The sequence below is a fragment of the Cygnus olor genome, chromosome 8 (assembly GCF_009769625.2).
Source record: "Cygnus olor isolate bCygOlo1 chromosome 8, bCygOlo1.pri.v2, whole genome shotgun sequence".
NCBI lineage: Eukaryota > Metazoa > Chordata > Aves > Anseriformes > Anatidae > Cygnus > Cygnus olor.
Genome location: NC_049176.1, coordinates 32,328,788 through 32,343,641, shown reverse-complemented (window position 1 = coordinate 32,343,641; position 14,854 = coordinate 32,328,788). Strand labels below are relative to the sequence as shown.

Below are 14,854 nucleotides of genomic sequence, written 5' to 3'. Positions count from 1 at the left end.
CCCCGGGGCTGTGGCCAGCGGCTGGGGATGCTGCAGGACGAAACAGGAGCTGCCGCAGCGTCCCCGTGCCCTGTGCCCACCCTGCCTGCACAGCGCAGCCGGCACTCGGGTGCTGAGCCTTCCGCTGGAACAGGGGGAACTGGTCATCCGAACTGCACAGTTCAGCTGAAGTTCCTAGAATCACAGAACCATACAATGTTCTGAGTCGGAAGGGACCCACAAGGATCACTGAGCCCAACTCCTGGCTCCACACAGGAACACCCCAAAATCAGACCCTGTGTCTGAGAGCATTGTCCAAACGCTTCTTGAACTCCACCAGGCTCTGTGTTGTGATCACTGTCCTGGGCAGCCTGTCCCAGTGCCCGCCCACCCCTGGGCCTTTCCCTAACCCCCAGCCTGACCCTCCCCTGTCCCAGCTCCGTGCCATCCCCTCGGGTCCTGTCGCTGTCCCCAGAGAGCAGAGCTCAGCGCCTGCCCCCCCGCTCCCCTCGTGAGGGAGCTGCAGGCCACTCCGTCCCCCCTCGCCCCCCCCAAAAAAATAATCCTTTTCCCTCAAATATAATCAAAGGCTTTATTTTGGCATGGGACATTTTAACAGAACGATAATATGTCTGAGAGCTAGGCCTTCCTTCAGAGAAAAACCTCCAGTTTTTGGCAAGCTGTAATTGCAAAGCATCTACTGCCTTTATTCCACAAAACCTTTGGTGACTGTGAGCCCCTGTAGAGAAGACAAGGATGGAAATTTCCAGCAGAGCTGTGGGAAGAGCTGATTTTTTTGTGCTGTGACTTTTAGAGGCACTTTGACAGACCCTAAGCTGGAAAGCTAAAGTTTGTTTTCTTTTTTTATGCTACCCACAGTAAAAAAGAAATTATATTTTAAAAAAAAAAAAGTCTTCAAATCTTAGGAACTTTTTTTACTAGCTATGGTGGGAGTTGCATACTGAGGTGAAGAACAGAGTATGATCTTACAGTACATTTTAAATAGCTTCTGAAACATAAGCAACCCTAATTAACATTCTTATGGCACTGGAATTATAACAAGAAAAGCAATTTAATCTGTAAAACTCTATTTGTCACAATGACAATGATGAACAGAGGAAAAAAATGTTAAGAGGAAAACAGAAGAAGGAAGGGTAGAGGAGGGGCATCTCCAACATTATGCTATTAAGTGAGAGAAAAAATATATTTGGAGAGTGGTGAAGACAAAGCAAAAGAAACTGACCATTGAACTAAGCCACACAATTGGGGAATTCTTCTTTCTCAAGTCCTTCATTCTGTGAGTTGTATTAATGCAGGTCTGCTTTCCCTTAATCTTTACTAAAATTGAAATAGATAAGAACAATAGTGTCATGATACAAACTAAAACAATTCTTGAATACTCTGGCTCACCTAAATTAATGAACATCGTGCATATGTTTACAAAGTGGCAGAGATCAAGGCAAAGATTGACTTTATTATTTTTGAACAGTTTCAAGGACACTGATGGTACTCAAAAAATAGGAAACTATCTAAATAGTGATCATTTCTTCAAACCTCTATCAAGCCTGGCTCCAGTCGGAAAGCCCCAGAGGTTGAAAATGCCGAGCAGTGGGCTGCAATGATCAAAGTAGCAATCTGAAGGAAGCACGGACAATTGGAGATCAATTTTCCAACCCTAAGAGGCAGGAATTATGCTATTTAAAAACGGTTTCTACTTTTTTCCCTGAACATGACTTCAATTATTTTTTGCCATCAGGCTTCTCTGTCCTGGGCTTTTTCTCACCCAATGGTTGGTCCCCCAAACTAAAAATCAGGGAAAAAAAGAAAAAACAGTGCTGTGCCTGTTGCAATGGCCAGTGAGCATCTCTAAACACCATTGCAGAGCTCTTCCACACATCTGCTTGGGAGCTCCTGAGCTATGAGAATGTGGATAGGATACAACAATTCCTTTTGTTTTTCTTTAGGTTTCAGCTTCTTCAGCTGCAGTATTTGTAACACTTCCATTTTCTGTATTTGCTCAGCTGAATTTGCAACTGTTCAGAGATAGGTTTGCTTGACAACTTTGACGCGTCCATGTCCCATCTCCCCCCACCCCACCCCTCCCCCTGGCCCCCCCAAAACTCTTCCTGTGCTTTCTGTAAAATGCTGCCGAGAGGATGCTCTGGTTTCCGGGTCATGCAGACGGCAATGCACTGGTGATGTGCATGCTCCAGCTGCAGGCAGGGCGCCTTGGCCACGTGTGCTGGGGTGAATACCGAAGGCCTCCCCACCCCATGGGAGCATCCTGCTGGAGTGCCCAGCCTGTGTCTGCAGAGCTCTCCTCTGGCTTACCCAGCTGGTCTGGTTTGTATTCCGTGTGCTGAGGTGCTCTGCTGAGGTGACGCCACTCCCCGGGACCCCCCAGCCCTTGCCCAGTGCTCCCCAGTGCTCCCAGTGCTCCAGATTTTCCAGCAGGAGGGGCTCAGCTTTCACCGCTTGCTGACACTTATCCACTCTGCCTGCCTGTATCTATTTACCTGATTCTGGTTAGCCTATCTGATGGAAACCTACAGATGTAAGTGTCCCAATGTTTATTTTTAAACTTAATTCTCCACAGAAGGATTTCTTATTAACGGGAGCACCTGGCCATGGAGGCATTGCTCATTCTTCTGAAATACAGATTGATGATGATCGCACTGCTTTTGCAGATGCTGCTGCGATGTTTATTCAAGTGATGTCTTCCATGCATCATGCATCATCTCTAGCTGGAAAACTGTATTACTCTTTAATAAATATTTTGCCTCTAATGTCTTGGTGCGAGAAGATTTATGCACTGATTGCTTCTTTCAGCCTATTTGTTTAAGGACCTCTTGTTTACAGAGCCCCTGCAGAGCTGCACAGTGCCAAATGCTCCAGGGTCTTCTCCTCCAGCAGGTACCACCCGGCCCCTCCAGCCCCATGTCCTGCAGGAACCTCCGCCAGTGATTTCGCTGGCCAGAAAGCACATCCCTCATCGTACCTGAACGGCTGCCACAAGCCAACAGGTCGCGTCTCACCCTTCAGACATCACACGTGAGTTACACCACCATACTGCCCAGCGGGCAGCGTGGCTTCAAACAGCTGCCCTACTCCGAGGAACACCCTCCTGTCCCAGGGCACGGCACTGCCGGGGACTTCTCTCCCCTGCACGCTAATTGTTATCAGTGGCTTCAGCACCTTGTATTTGTTGATTTTACTGATTCAGAAACCTGTTTACTTTCCAATAGTGAAACTTCTCATACATTGCAAAAAGGGTTTAGCCTGAATAATGAGGGGAATTTGTTTTGGAAAGTGAGGCCCAAAGTGCAGCCAGATCATGTCTATGAATGCCTTGCACATTTGACCATTTGATTTTATAGAGGTACACAAGATTCATTTCTGAAATGGCAGTCTTTAAATTTCTTAATTAAATTGAGTAAGCTAATGTATTTAATTATTACAGAAACTTTCTAACATGTTAGTCTTCATTGTATCTTTTTTTTTTTCAATAGCAGAACAGATACTTATTTCACACTTTAGATATAATTAAATAGCAAACACTACATTTTGTTAGAAAATATGAAGTGGAGGCTACACTTATGACACATGAAATATGAAAGAATTTATTATCCATATTTTATTATATTTTATTATCCATATTTATTATCCATATTTTTAAATGTACTGTCACATTTGGACAATTTTTAATCCTAACCAATGAACATTGCTTCAAAGAACAGCAAAAAAGACAACGCAGTACTCTAAGGATCCCAGCAAAGAAAATAAATTCACCTTCTGTCTTTCTCTCATCTCTGCACATGCTTTTATGGTCTTGCAACAACTGCCGTACCTGCCTTTCCAACGTACGGAGGCAGTGCACAGGGCGTGACACGGCCCTGTACCTTGTGCTGCCATCAGGTCCCAGGCCACACGCGCCTCTCCAACACCTGCTGTGCTTCGGGAAGAGAAGTCTCACCCATCAGCAGCACAAACCACTGTCCTGTCACCTGTGAACAGGGTCAGGACCTGCACTGGTGGCCTGCTCGGACACGGGGTGCAGGGGTTTGTGTGGGGCTGCATCTCCGTCACCAGGCCCCCAACCTCCAGCTGCCAGGCCGGAGCCGGCCGGGCTGCACCTCCATGGCCCGGTTTGCAGTGCTCTTCCTCCTTAATTAGCTCTAATTGAAAGCAGCATCCACCTGGGGTTTCTGCACTGTTACTGATGCTGGCTGTGTATCCGATGGTTGACTGCATTTGGATGATAAATGCTGCATTTCAGAAAATAAAACAAATCTCTCTATCAGCCCAGCTATTATTGGCACTGACGTTTGTTTTTATGAGTCTCGGGAGTGATGTGGGAGTGAGACCAGTCCGGCCTATGAAGTGGTCTGGGGAGAAAGAAGCCTACGCTATGTCCACCCCCAGAGCCCCCTCCTATGTCTTTGTCATCCGGTAGGATTTATGTTCCCTGCCACACACAAGCAGGCGAAAACTGCAGTCAGATTGATTTATTTGGGGAAAACTGCTCCCAGTACTGAAGCAGCCCTGAGTGCCATTTAGCCAGAAGGATGCCTGAAGATTCTGAGGTCCAGTCAAGTCAAAAGCCCAGAGCTTAAATACACCAACATGCCTGTTTTCTGCCAGAACTGGAGGCGGTTGAGTTCCCAAGCACCCAAAGCTCTGTAACATCAGGACCTGCATCTCTGTGCAGTCCATGGTCAGTGCAGGTCCCTGGGGCACACCGAGTCCTGGCGGGCACCGTGGGGCCTCTGGGGCTGGCAGCGAGGCACCAGCGCCGCACAGGTGGGGGCCAGGAACATCACAGCCGCTCTGGTGAGGAAGGATGCCAGCCTGCTGCATTCCCCTGGCAGCTGGTGATGCCACTTCGGATCAGCTGGACAAAGCTGCTTCTGTTTTCCTACTACTGTATATTTATTTGTAGCCAAATGCGATCACAGGCCCAGTACACAGTAATTCACTGTGTAATGCTTTGAAAAACCTGGACAAACTTTAAGTGTCTACTGCTAAAAGGAAACTTTTATTTCAAAAATCCCAGTATTAGTTTGATGATTACATCACAAGATAGGATTTGGTACCCTGTGAGTCAATTAGAGCTTCAGGTTTCATTTAGTGACCATCATATTTATTTATTTATTTAGTTAGTTTAGTTTCAGAATAGTCTTTGTCAATGTAAAGTTAAAACGACTATGAACAATTTGGGATATTTTCAGTTTGGATAACAAAGTACTACAGGCTTGATGAGAGCTCTAAACATGCAAGTAATCCCAGGTTAATGATCTCATTCCCATCTTTGGGTTAATCATATAGACAAATAGCAAGGCAAATGCTGGCATACTTATTTGCTCGTGAAGTAGCAGAGGAGCTACAGAATTGGCTTCCTAGTAAGCCATGGCACAAAATAAAATATTTCATGGTGATGCTTTAAAGAAGTGCTTCCTTTTTTTTTTTTTTCTTTCTTTTTTTGTTCTTCGTATTTTACTGTAGATTAGGTATCTTACAAGATTTTTATATTATTTATTGTTTTGTACGATGGAAATTAATTCACATATATTACTGCAAGAAAGTCCCCACTGGTAAAGCTCTTGCTAGGAAAAGGTTATTTGTAATGACCAAATTCGTCACTGTTTGGAATCTCATAAAGGTCACAATAGAAGGTTTTCACTTGTTTTAAATAAAATTCTGTATTTTAAAAAGAAATGAGCTTAACTTTCATTTCATAGAAATATCAAACCTGTTTGCACTGTAATTTACTTTTTGAGCTCTTGACATTTACCCAGCTGCCTGTCTTTGGAGAACAATCTCTTGATTTGGCTGGGAAGCTCTCGCAAGAAAACTGTCAATTACAAATTACAGCATGATGCCATGCAAAGTGCCTGGCTCCTCCGTGCTTCAGAGCGACCCTGGAAAGCAACTTGGTCTGTCGTGTGCTTCCAAAGCTGAGACTGCTCTGCAACGTTTGTATTTGGTAAACAGGGAGTCCTCCTGGTACGCTGTGCCTTCCTACTAATTAAATGTTACTCAGAGGAACAGAGGGAATGGGACAACAAGTTAATTTGTATGGTCAGCCTGTTCAGCATATGAGGAAGGGAAAAAGTGGTATATAAATGGGCAACAAGCCTGGGAGACCTCCACATTATGGTTCATTCAGGGAAGAGCAGTTTCTGAAGTCCTCCTGGTGCAGGAGGAGCATCCCTGGCAGGAACACCAGCACTGCCGTCTCCCTCAGCTGCCTCAACTGCTGCCTGGGGAGCTGTCAACCCATCTAAAAAGTGTTTGTTTTCGTAGTAGACCCACAATGTAACGTATTTTACATATTGCAGAGGTGAAGTTCAGTCTTCTGCAATTTGTCAACATCTGAGACCAACTGTTTGCTACTTTTGTTATCCAGGTGGTAGGGTAGAACTTAATGCCTTCCAGTGTAACCGGTGGGTTTACTGCAGATAAAGTGTTATTTCCTTGCCATCCTTCATTCAGGAGGATGTTCACAGCCTCTGAAGGGCCCCTGCTGTGTGTGCTCTCCATGGACATGGTGCTGGGGGGGGACAGTGACAGCATCCCACGGGGCACCGCACTGCTGAGGGGGCCAGAGCTGCACCACATTGGTGTTGGAAAAGACTGCTCTTCATCTGCTAAATTATTTTTTCCAGCAACCTGAGCCTTTAAGTAATAGCCTTTCAAATTGCATATCAGGGTATTGGAGGTGCATGCATCAGGGCTCAAATCACATTATCGATATAGTAATGTGCCTAGGGAGCAGAGTTATTCACGCTGAAGTCATTGCTGTGTTAGGAGTAACAGTATTTAAAAGTCTAGTGCTGGATTAAGAAAACAGCTGAGTTAATAGAAGGCATATTTAAACCATGCAAGCCAGCTGAGAGAATAGGATCAGTCCAATTAGTTCCAGAAATATATCTGTGTAATGTTTCCATCAGCTAACGAAGGAGAAGATAGAAGCATTATGTCACTGCCATGCATGCTGGGTGCCTAAATAATAGTTATCTTCTCAGATACATATTAGACAGTAACTACTGGCAGCTGCTAATTAACCCTTTCATGTGCCTACACGCTTGACTTGCTCCTGTCCCTGCCCCTCTTCTGCACTGTTCCCCCAGGACGTGACCTGGTGCTGCCTGCGCAGCCCCCTGCCCGTCCTCCTCCTCCTCGTCCTCCCAGGAGCAAGGCTGCTTTCCCTAAGCTGTCACACCACAGGTTTGCTGCCTACAAGAGGCAGGGAGACCTCTTGGTCATTTGTCCCCCTGCCTGCCCTTCGTCACTTTGTTCCTGCCACCCTTTCTCCTGCAGAAAAGGAGCCGAGCTGAGCAGTAAAACACCACAGCTGTGGCAGCCAGGTGGGCTGCCCTGACACAGGCAGAGCACAGGTGGGCTCTGCTCGTCTCGTCTCTCTGCCTTCTTGCCCTGCCGTAGGGAGAAGGTGCCCCTTGCACGAGGGAGTTTCCCTAGCCCCAGGTGCGGCACATCAGCGTGTGGGGGCTGCCCACATCCTAGAAGAAGGTGTGGGGGTGCTGGCCCTTGGTTTGCTTCCTTTCCTATCTGGGCTCCAAGTGAGGAGTAAGCTGCAGGCACTGGAGCTGGTAGGAAGTGTAATAAAGTGGGGTTTTGTGCTGGAGCAAAATGCAGACAGAAAAGAAGGGCATAAAATCATGAAACTTACCCTAAACATCTGCAGGGTGAGTGCTTCTGTTATTTTTACATTGGCTGGGCTAGTCTAGGGTCTCAGTAGGTTTCTAAATAATGAATAGTGTTAAAACTGCCTTTTCCTTGCTTCAAGGGAGCCTTTGGCAACATGTATGAACGGGAGATGTAAGTAAAATGAAAGCTATTACATCTTATTAAAAAAGGTAGGATTGGGGTTGTTTTAGAACATAATTGTGTTATATAAACATGTGAGGGTTGTACATGCTGTCTGAAACATTTGTCAGTTTGCTGGGAAGATCACAAAGTGTTGGTGTGCTTCTCTCTTGATTTAAACTGGTGGTGTTGTGCGAGATATACTGGTTTGAATTTAGGTGATATATGGTCCAAGAGTCACAGAAGTGTGTACTATAATCTCAACGTAGTCATTACAGCCACTATAGTTTGCATTACTGGAGGCATTACTTTGCTATCATAAAGGATAAATAACCAATGTCAAGTAGATGTATTCAGAGTAAGTTTGGAATTGGGTGCCACAAGTGAATCCTCAGTCCTTGATTCAGTTACCAATGGATTTCAGAACAAAACAGTGTCTGTGCATTGAGATTAAAACACTGCATGTGGACAGATTTTCTACTTATGCTTCTATTGCTTCCAGTGACTTTATTTCCTGTTCATTGGTACAAGCAAAGTCCAGGCAGCTCTGAAACATTCATGTAGGAGCACCAGGCCTGAGCCTGAGGGCCGCTGTCGCTGGCAGCGGCTGCAGCCTGGTGCTGGCGGCGCTGGGGCCAGTGCCTGTCTTGCCCTGTGAGGAGGGGGCTGCCCCCAGGACCCCTGGCTGCTGGTGCTGTGCCCCCCTGGTGAGCTGCCCCCAGACAGCCAGGGCTGCCTTCTCCTGGCCTCGTGGTCCTGCCCTGGTGGGTGGGAGCAGCCTGGTGGCTGCAGCTGTGGCCTGCCCGCGGATGGAGAACAAACCTCTACTGACAAAACACACGAGGTACACTGGCTATTAGTGAATTATTTATGGAAAGCATGTTGGCGCTTCTGAGGAAGCATGCTTATTTGTAGCAAAAGCGTTTTTAACCTCTGATTGCCATCAGATAAGTCTTTGTTTTGATACTTGGGGCTTACAGTCCTCTTCCTTTTTGTAACAGAAACAAATAGAGAGTGATTTCTGCTTTCTTCTTCTTTGTGAATGTGCTTCCTACTCAAACTGGTATTTGCAATCTTTGTGCAAAGATATTTTTCTCAGCTGAGTCTAATCCTCCCCACTTGACTTTTTGAAATGCCAGGCATCTTAGTGATTGAAGACAAAGAAGCTAAAGGTGCAGCAAGTGTTTCTAATGACTGCACTTTATCAGCCAGCAGAGATTGTTGCATGATGTGTGTTTAAAAATGCAGGGGGTAGCACACTGCTTAGCTGCACTTGGGTCCTGCTTTTCTAAATGCTTGAAACTGCATTGCAGAGGGATGCATCAACCTCCATCCAAACCAGTGATGCAAATTGCCCTACTTATCAACCACAAGACTTCATGAATATAGCTATAAAAATAATAACAAAAAATGTCAGGAACTTGTTCTTCAGCAAGCTGGCTGAACAAACGAGCAATCTGTTTTCCACCTGGGATATATGATCTACATCTAAAGAGAGCTTGCAAAAACGTTTTGTATGTATATCTAATTAGCTTATTCTTTTCTCTGAGATGCTCTCATTTGGGATGGGAGAGATACACTTTGACAACTCATTTGCTGTTAGTTAAGTCTGTGTGTTATCTACCTTCTGCAGATGGTGGAAGTGTGAAAGGGGAAAAGAGCACTTATTTGGCTGGGAGTGGGGATCCCTGGATAAAGGTCCATGGTATGGGAAGCTGGAGCGCAGCCTCTCTGTGGTCTTTTTTGCCTAATATATATGAATGATGCTAAAGCCCTGTGAGGCTGGCAGCCAAATGTTCCCACAAGTTTTGGCAACGTTGATCTCTATTGTGAATCACTGGGTAGTTAGACAATGGCAGAATGAGAATTGTTGGTTAAAAATGTCTCCTTTTGATGTGTTTCTCCATAAACTTTAACTTGTTGGCAAATATACACTACGTTGTTTGTTACAAAGACTATGAGATGTTAGAAGACCATGAAGTTTGCTCTGAGAGAAAACATCGTTTGTCTCTGGATCTAGGTAGAGAGCGAGCAGTTCGCTCCTGTTGGATGTGCATTCCTTGGGTTCCTGGCACCTGCTGTGCCCGTGAGAGGCTGCAAGTCGGTCAGTGCAAGGTTTCTCCTCAAAGCCTACAAACACTCACCTGCAGGTTCTGCAGGTCAGTCTTGAAACTCAGTCTTTTTGTAAAACATTTTGAAAACAACTCTAAAAGCTCGTTTGGGTGAGAAACAGAAGGAGTTTCCTTTCCAAATGATGTGTTGAACATTGCCAACCTTGAACCTTCAGACACTTGAACTGTAACAGGGTAGAACACAGACAATTAGTTGTTGGGGGTCGTTACTAAAATTAATATGGTATTGCATGCAGGTTAACAAATAGAACTGATGGCCAGCCTTAATCAAGGGCTCTAATTGAATAGAAAAAGGACAATCGTGTGACTCTTACCTCAGAGGAAAGCTTAGCCATGGTGGAAGTTCAAGTGCAGAACAGCATGAAAACTTTTATCTTCAGCTTGTGGCAGTTGAAGATAAATATTTTATTTTTCATCCCTAGCTTCTCTCCTTTCTCTCTCAAGTATTGCTATCATAGAAGCTGGTAAAAACAAACAAATAAACAAAAGGTATGGCACTTCTTGTGGCTTGCTGGTCGGCCCAAGTGCCCAGCCTCCACCAGTGCTGAGAGCTGGCTGTGGCTGAGTGGGGGCTGCGGCACGTTGTTCCCCATGTAGGGCACATGGGGTCGAATGCTGTTTGTTTCAGGAAGCCAGATCTATTGAGATGGAGGTGACTCTTACTCATGGTGAGACTGTTGACAAGGTGCTTCTAACTGCTTAAAGAATTTTATTATTTTTTTGTGTGACCTGTTAAGCATCACCTTGAACAAAAGAAAAACTGTTTCTGAAAAGATGTGCCTGATGTTTTACAGCAAATATAACCCATCTTCACCTTGATTCTTGCCAGAAACAAAAACATGATAGCTACTATCAGAGGAAAATAACACTTTATTTTTTCCCATTAGATTGATCACTGTGCACAATATATTAGCAACGAATATATATTAGGGAAGGGAGAACATGAACCAAAGCCCCTTGCTAGTTTCCAGTATTCAAAGCATTTGAGGAGCACAGCAAGTGCATCACAATCTTCAGCCGTGCTCTTCCCACAGGTCAGTTTAATCTGTTACGAAAGTATCATTTTTTTAATAAGACACAATGGATTGATATGGGGCTGTCATATGTGATGTGAATTTTCTTCCTCTCTAAATATATTCAAAAATCAGCTCTGTTCATCACTACCAAACTATACCTACAAGAAATCTTGATAAACTACTTTTTAATGACATGCTTAATCTAATAATTGTAGGAACAAAGCTAATAAAAAGAGCCTTTTGTTGTTTTGAACAACACAGATTTAATATATTGGAAATTAAAGTTTGAACTTAATGGAGAAAGTAATTTAGATGTAAACTACTGGTCTGAGCCAAAAGCCTGGGGATTTGAATAGACCATCATACATCACAGTGAATGCTTCTAAAATCAGCCGGGTTGTCTGAATTCTTCACAGCAGTTCCCAAAATGAACAAACCAATCTGCTTTGGACTGTGGAAGCAGAATGCGGCCTTTCTAAGCTATGGCATGCCCTCTGCTCTTTGGGCTCTCACCCGATAAATTTTACAGGTTACTTCATTTAATTAGCATAATTAACACAAAATATATACAGGTTTAAATGTTCATGACAAAACAAATATAATGTGCCACTGTATGTGTGGATCACTTTTATTTTTAAATGGCCCATCAAGAGATTGTAGTAAGTATTAATGCATGGGAGGTTCAACTTTCCTCTCTCCCTTAAATGAAGTCTCCTTCCCAGTAGAGTTTATTGGAGAGGGATATGGAGGAGAGCCCACTTTTTTTCTACAAAATAATTAAACAATAGCAAGCTTAAAAGGTCAATGTTCTGCACTTAATTACTGTGGGCTGGAATGAGGATTGCTCAGAGCTTGTTCTCGTGACATGCCAGTGCAGGCAGGGCTCCAGTCTGGGGTTGTTGCTCTGCAACTGATGCTCCAGTGTCTCTCTGCGTGTCCTGAAGGCACCATAAGCAGCAATACTATCTGCTTTCCTGCAGTATTCAGGCCCTCAAATTTCAGACAACACAGGAGCCTGTGTTCAGTTGCTGGTCTTATGTGAGTGTGATGGGGTTAAAACTGAGGTTTCATCCTGGGCAGCTGCAGTAGGAAGAAGGTGTGGGTCTGCTAATCCCTACTGATGTCCTGAATCTCCAGTCTGCAAACACTGGAGGAGACCTGCACTATGGCTGGAACTTGACCGAGGTTATTCAGGAACTTTTTGCTATCCCTTCTGACAGTCCAGCTGTTTTTCAATCTGTGTATCTCATTATTTTGGAATGGGAATTTTAGAACAAATTACATGGTAATTATAGCTCTGCTTAGCATCTACATCTTTAGACTGTTGCACTCAGGAATAAGACTGTCAAAGTTATGTTAACAAATGAGAATGTGTCACAGAAAAAAGCTCTTGTATACATTTTGTATACAATTTATATCTTCTAAGATATTATTTTGGCTAAGAAAATTATTCCTGTAGAATTTACCCTAAGGAAAAATATGTAAATATTTATGGTCGAAGTCAACAACGAAACCTGTGGATGCCAGGGTAAGATGTGTGGTTTCAATAAGTGCCATTCACTGCTGTATGAATAGCCATCTTAAAGCCCCTTTAAAGAATGACTTCAGGAAGAAAGGTATGAAAACATTATATTAACAGTTAAATGGGTTAAGCTGAGCTCATGATCAGCCATGTATTATTTTCCTGGGTACATATGGTCAGAATTATGAGGTCGAGGGCGACTCATTTCTGGCATGATTGTGTTTCTTTGGTGTAAGGATTTTTTCCCCCCATCTAGTCAACTGGTTTCAAATTACAAAGGAATCTAGCAAAGAAGAATAGATGTGCATGAAAAAGATAAGATATCTTCAGAACAAGGTACACCTTTATTGAAGCATGTAGGTGCTACTGTGAAGCACAGAACTAAAGGAGATCCTCAGCACCGCTCATGCTTTGTGGTGTCCACAGTTCCTCCTGACTGCGGCTGAGACCACAGGAGCCCCAGGACAGATCCTCAAGCCTGGAAAGCTTTGTTTGTGGCTGGACTATGATCAGCTCTGCGTGTTGTATTCAAGTGTGTTGCACGGATAAAAACGTGTCTGGGGGTTGGCAGAAGTCTGTTTTGGATAACTGATGTGCTGACTGGGGGACTTCATTGGATCCTTTTTGCCATCTCAGATACTTTCCCCCAGCCCGTACCACGGTGTTACAGCTGGGGCCGCCAGGATCCCCCCTTGGGAGTGCGGCTGGAAGGGGAGAGGCAGAACAGAGGGAGGTCAGAGGAAGCCGCAGCAGCTCCCAGGTGTAATCCTGCAGCATCGGCTGTGCCTCTCACTGTGCTCGTTGTCATCTGAGAACGACAAGGGTGGGCATACTGTGTGCGAACTTGATTTGCCTGCTCATGCAGGTCCTGCTAAACTGTAGCTCCTTCTCTTTGTATCACTGTTTCACACATAAAAAACAAATTGCTATGTGAACTAGGTATGCCTTTGCAAATATTTTCAGTGCTGAATGATGGTACACAATGAAAAAGGAACGGTGTTACATAAAAACTCTTAACTGGGAGCCTTGCTATCAGCTCAGACAGAGGCATTGCCTGTTGTAAGAAGGTAACGACGAGATGGAGCGCTGCACCTATTACACGTGGTAATGGGAAGCTTGTTTGCCAGTAGTCACAGACAGAAGTGAAAAATGTAGATGTTGTAGGCCAGCTTGACTAAACTAATTTCCAAAGCACTTTCTTAGCTGGATTGTGGACTTCATCTAAGTCTTTATTTTTAATGGGCTCTGATTCCTGTAGGGGCACTGATAAAAAGTGATAAAGGTGAAGATGGTCTGAACGTTTCGACTCCCATGGGGCTTAGAGCTAAGAATTAATGTGAAGATGGAAGCTGTCAATTGTTGTAAATTTTAATGGAGTTTTCTGCCTTTTTTTAAGGGGACAGATATATAATTCTTTCTTTTGAAAATTGATCCCTTGGCCAAGAATGGGTCTGGTCTTCTAAATTTCTGCTCATATTAATGAGAGAGAAGACTATTGGATTATATGAACTTAACAAAATAAAAAACAAAAATAAATCATCTGGTGTAGCCCTAAGGCATAATCAACTGTAACAAAGCTACTGTGAGAGACGTCTTAAAAAAAATTCTAAATATTATACAAACTCCTGCAGTCCTCCATCTTCTTGCAGTTTATGCTAGCTACATTTTTTAGAGTACTTTGGAAAGGCATGTATATGGTTGGACATTTTCATTTATTTTTGGGTCTGTTTTTTTAAATATAAATGTATTTTTATATCAAAGAAAAAATTATCAATATTTTCTATGAATGTATACCTACGCTATTCATCTCTGTGTTGGGGTAACTTCCACTGCTGCAGGAAGCAATTTCTGTTTTTCTGTCTATGGATTAGTATATAGCTTTCCAGGGGACTGTTTTTGTGTAAGTAGAATAAATATGTACAAATTGAGAGCTCTAAATATTTGAAAGACTAAAATATCTTTTCATTTTTTCGAGTAGTTTCTCTCAGTAAATGCATCGTTGGTGTGTGCACATCCTCCCTGTTAACTCTTGTCGCGTGAAGCAGGTCTCCGTTGGCACTGAGGTGGAGAAGGGTTAATGCCCCAGCATGCTGCCTGCATAATGCAGCTGGGAGCTCGCTTAGGAAATGTGCTGTTTGTTTTCCCCAAGATAAAGTAAGTGCTGCAAAAGGCTTTTATGGCTCAATCCCTAGCTCAGCAATCGCATGTTGCACTTTAATATTAGTTTACAAGCTGCAGGTAGTGAGTGTGTGCTGGAGGCAAAACAAACAGGTACTGCATTAGAACAGGTGGGAGTGAGCACGAACTGAAACATCTAGAATCCGTGCAGAGAAGACTGCACCCAAGGTCTTCAGGGCTCCAAAACACGTGTTATTGGT

At 44.0% G+C, this 14,854-nt stretch overlaps 1 long non-coding RNA gene across 2 annotated transcripts; it reads left to right on the top strand.

The window, feature by feature from the left end:
- Nucleotides 1-7,451: 7,451 nt before the first annotated feature.
- On the top strand, nucleotides 7,452-14,645 carry LOC121073716. Of its 2 annotated transcripts, XR_005821907.1 has the most exons (4): nucleotides 7,452-7,685; nucleotides 9,827-9,965; nucleotides 12,733-13,008; nucleotides 13,113-14,645. It is a non-coding gene; the product is annotated as an uncharacterized LOC121073716 (long non-coding RNA). The 2 variants fall into 2 exon arrangements; XR_005821908.1 differs by lacking the exon at nucleotides 9,827-9,965.
- Nucleotides 14,646-14,854: the final 209 nt, after the last annotated feature.